Source organism: Podarcis liolepis (genome assembly GCF_965112155.1).
Source record: "Podarcis liolepis genome assembly, chromosome: W".
NCBI lineage: Eukaryota > Metazoa > Chordata > Lepidosauria > Squamata > Lacertidae > Podarcis > Podarcis liolepis.
In genome coordinates this window covers 36,253,446-36,258,297 of record NC_139568.1, presented here as the reverse complement: position 1 = coordinate 36,258,297, position 4,852 = coordinate 36,253,446, and the positions used below count along the sequence as shown (strand labels likewise).

At 46.6% G+C, this 4,852-nt stretch overlaps 1 pseudogene across 1 annotated transcript; it reads left to right on the top strand.

Annotated features, from left to right (window-relative positions):
• The first annotated feature begins 3,622 nt into the window (after positions 1-3,622).
• LOC310697847 (transmembrane protein 256 homolog) lies at positions 3,623-4,085 on the top strand (annotated as a pseudogene). Its single transcript has one exon. The product of its transcript is annotated as a transmembrane protein 256 homolog (transcript).
• Positions 4,086-4,852: the final 767 nt, after the last annotated feature.

Here is a 4,852-nt window from a genome sequence, read left to right as displayed (position 1 = left end):
AGGGAGAGACGGACATGGACGTATTCGGGGACGACCCGGGTTTCGAGCACGGTGGCACAGAGATGGAAGCGGAGGTGACCGTCGTCGACGAGAGCAGGGAGGAAGAACCGGAAGACTTCAGATGGAGGCCTGCCACGGGAAGCGAACTGTATCCGACATTCGTCCCCCTGACACGGCAGCACCCAGCTCCCGCACCGGAAGGAGGGGAGGGGGGAAGAGGGGGCTTCGAGGGGGGGATGGATGTCAGGGGTTCAGGAGCAGAGGCAAGGGCAAGGGAGGAAACAGAGAGCGAGGGGGAGGAGGCAGAAGAAAAGATGAGTGATGACGACGACCCGAGATCTCCGAGTCTTTCCAGTGAATCAGAAGATTCACAGAAAGGAGCACCAGTGGCCAGGGCAAGGGGGGAGCCTAGGGGGACACCCCAGGAAGAAAGGGCCAGAGGGGGCTCAGAGGGGAGCAGTTGGAAATCGGGACCAGCGTCACCAACAGAGAGCAGGGGAGAGGAAGGGCGTCAGGTATCAAGCGCTGGCAGCTCACAACAGGAGGGAGGGCACGAGTCAGGAGTGGCCACACCTCCATCGGGGAGCAAAGAAACGGTCAGACGGAAAGTGGAAGGTTGGGCGCGCGCGCCAAGTTCAAATGCACAGGAAGGTGGCGCAGTAAGCAGCCCGGAAAGGGAGCCAGGTCCTAAAGCCCGGCGCAAGGAGACAGGAGGGTCCGGGGGGTCAGCGTCAGAAGAATCCCAGAAGGAAGAGACCCCGGGGGGCAGAGGGACCCAGAGAAGAACAGTCAGGCGGAAAAGGTGGAGTAAGGCTAGGATATTAAGTTGGTGTACAAGGGGCGGAGACTCAGACGGAGCTTCGCCGGTCTAACCCTTAAGACGTAGAGTTGCGCGCAGCAGCTTGAGAATGGAAACTGTAACTCAATAAAAGACTTTTATAAGTGACCGCTGGCTAGCGTGATCCTCTGTGAGCTAGGATCGGGAAGCAGCTCTGACACATACGCTTCCCAGTCTCCGGATGCTGGGTTGAACGGCGAGAAGCTGCTGTTGGTTGCCATTCTTAGTTCCTTGGGTCCCGGAGCTGAAGCCTGGATACACGGTGTGAGGCAGCGGTGCGGCAGGTGGCGGTGCCGCGGTGCTGTGTGTGGTGGTCAGCTCAGCGGGATCCCATCCTTGTCGCCAGTGAAATATACTCAGAGTCGAGAGTGGATTTCATGCTCTTTATTCAGCTCATGGTGGTGAGGAGGGAATGGAAGTCCCCTCAAAGTATCTGCTTTATATACATTATTTACACAATGGGCTGCACGTGATTGGCTAATTCCGGAATTCTCCTGTAGGCCAATCGGGTTGTGTGTTCACTTCTATCTGGAGCTGGATTGGGTGGCTCCTGCCAACCAATCATACTGCTGCATTGTTCTAGGACCAATCAGACTGCTGCATTCTGAATCCTATTGTTCTAGGACCAATCAGACTGCTGCATTTTGGAGCCTATTGTTCTAGGACCAATCAGACTGCTGCATTTTGGATCCTATTCAGCTCAGTACATAGCACCACTTTTCACCTTTCTAGAAGCAAGGGACCTTTTAGGATTATCCGCCTCTGGAGGCTGGTGTATCTAATGGGTTTCCAGGTAACGCTGAGGTTTTTTTCTGTGATATGACTGGCACTCCTATCAAAGCCCTGGCCAGCCTCTGGAACATCTGAATGGCTCAGGCTTTTGACATGATCACTTCTGAGCATCCTCTCCCACTTGACTCCTTGGTATACTGCAGAACTTAGGGAAAGGAAACAAGTTGAAAGATGGAGGAAAGATCTGGCTGCATACAACTGAACAGTGGTGTGGGCTCATCATTAAGCATACATAGTGGTACTGAAGATAGCAGTATACTCAGCTGCAAGTGATCGCTAATGAAGAAGAAAGACAGTCCGACTCAAGGAGGTGGTGGAACCAATGGTAGCTATGTGTAAGCACTGTGACTTGTTTGCAAAGCATTTTGAGGATAAAACCACTTGCATCCGCTGGGATCTTGACTCTGCTGTTATAGCAGATGAGTCTCGTGGGTGTCCAGAGCACTGTCTAGTCCTGTTGTTTTGGATAATTTTCAGATAGTAAGGCTTGAGGATGTGGACAAGGTGTTTGTATTAGTCAGGGCAACGACTTGTGCTTCGGACTCTTGCCCTTCTTGGCTGATAAAAAGTAGCGGGGGGGGGTGGTGGTAATTGACTGGGCCAGGAAGAGTGTTCCTATTTCCATCTGAAATGCAGGACGGCATAACATTCTGATCCAAGTTTCATTCAGAAAACATTATCCATAATATCAGCAGCAGGCTGCTGCAGTCAAATTGGCCAGTCAGAATGGAAAATCCTATTTTAACAAAACCAATAAAAGAGAGCGGCAATACTATTTTCTTGTTTCCCTTGTTCAACTACAATTCCATAAAACAGTGGATTTGCAGGTTCTCATTAATAAAAAATAAATAAAGGGTGTGAGGGGTGGGTGGGATCGATGTGCCTATACTTCTTAATTCCACCCCTGGGCCTTTTCTATACTGAAAATAGTGTTAATTTGTTCCCCTTCCACTGCTGTAAATATTGCTCCCTTAGAAAATAAGTGATTTATTTGACTGGAACAAAATCCATCTTGTGTCTCCAAGTGGTTTAGGGTTGTATGATCTATGTCTGGATTGGCCCACTTAATGCTATTTATTGCTCTATGAATGATATTAAGATGGATTTCTTAAGTCTGGTGGAATTACTTTTTCTTCTTTTGTGCAATTTTTACTTGCCATAGCAAACAAGACTTTGTCCATGTACCCATATAAAATAACTATTATCGTTCTTTTCCTCTGCATTTTTAAAGCATAAATATTATTGGCTTTGAGGCAACAATGACAGAATGTGCTGACATCAGAAAAATGCCAGCTCCAGCCCAACCAGAAGTAAAATGTATAGGGCATATTGAGAGATGGGTGGCAAAGCTGTGCATATGCTTTGTCCTCCCCGGCAGTATATATTGTGGGAGAGTAGCTAGAGGAAGCAGAGAAAAGCTCCAACCAATATTATTTTTTCTATTGTTTTTTTTAATTTTGGAGTTTGCTTGTTTATTTTAAATTCAATTTGTAAAGGTCCCTTTAGAAACGAAAAGATACAAACACAAGTTAAGCACACAGTTTGCTTTTAGTTCAACACTTTCTTCATCCATCAATTTTACCCAAAATCACAAAAGTAATATTACAAAGCTTTCACAGTGCACGTTTACATATTCTGCATATACATCTATTCACTCTTCAAACAATGCATTTCCATTGAATTTGGCTTCAAAAACAACAACACATCAGGCTGGAAATATATAATGTTTTAAACCAATGTGTTTTTCCTCTTAAAAAAAGAAAATATATTACTTGGAAAGAAGCCCATAGTGCACTAATTCCCAAACAAGACACGGACATAAGGCAGGTGAAAAATTATAGGCCAATCTCGCTCCTAAATAATGATTACAAATTATTTGCCAGTATATTGGCCAATAGACTTAAAAATGTATTTGGAGAGGAGATTGGAAAGAACCAAACTGGATTTCTACCTGGTAGACAGATGAAGGACAATGTTAGAAATATAATTGATATGGCGGGCGCCGGGGCGTTTTTCTGACGGCTTGTTGCGCTGAGCGGGGCTGCAGCCGTCGGGGCGGCCGCCTACGGGGCTCACGATTTCCGTCGCAGCGACCGAGATGACGACTTGAAAGAGCTCTACGAGATGGCCAACAAATACCACTTCCTCCACAGCCTGGCCCTCCTGGCTGTGCCCCACTGCCGCTATCCCATGATGGCCGGCAGCATCCTGTCTCTGGGCATGGGGATGTTCTCTGGCGTCCTGTATTACCACGCCGTGACAGGGGACCCGATCCTGACCAAGGCAGCCCCGTATGGTGGTTCCCTCCTCATCCTCGGCTGGATCGCCATGGCCCCTTGACACCCCGTTCTCTCCCCATGTGGCCCCCATCTCCCAACGCCAGGGCAGCCAGCCCCGCCCCTCCCTCCTCCCTTAGGCTAGCCAGAAGGGAGCCCTAGGAGAGGAGAGATTTCCAAATGTCAGAGTGGGACCCCTTGAGGTCTTTAGCCCACCCCGAATGCGTCTCTATCCTGCATCTTGGAATTCCCCGAATGCTGAATCCCTTTTAAAAAAGCCAAGATCCTCCCCCTCCCCCAAAAAAATTGCAACCAGATTTGAGTTTGCGATGGAGGCTTCGAAATGCAATGTCTGATCGGTGCTTTTCAATTGCTGTTTTTTAACTTAATAAATGATGAGAGTGATTTCACTTTTTAAAAAACCCACGCACCTTTTTTTCCTGTGAATAAATTTATTCCGTGGGGGGGGGGGGAGAGAAAGAAATATAATTGATATAATGGAATATCTGGACTCCAGGAGAGACAAACAAGCCGCCCTAATGTTTCTGGATGCTGAAATTTTTTTTGATAATGTGTCTTGGCATTTTATGAAAAGAAATTTAGAATTTATGGATATCGGTGAAAAACGTTTAAATGGTATTCGGGCTATTTATTTGGAACAATATGCTAAATTGATAGTTAATAATAACTTCACAGACAAAATTGAGATAACAAAGGGAACCAGACAGGGGTGCCCGCTATCGCCATTGTTATTTATAACAATACTAGAGGTCCTGTTGAGGAAAATAGAAGCAACAAAAGAAATAAAGGGGATTGGTGTAGGCTCAAAAGAATATAAGTATATATAAGAATGAAATTATCAGTGATGGGTAGATTCTCAACTATCAAAATGAACGTGTTCCTGAGACTGCTGTTTTGATTTCAGACAATTCTTTTTTTTTTTTTT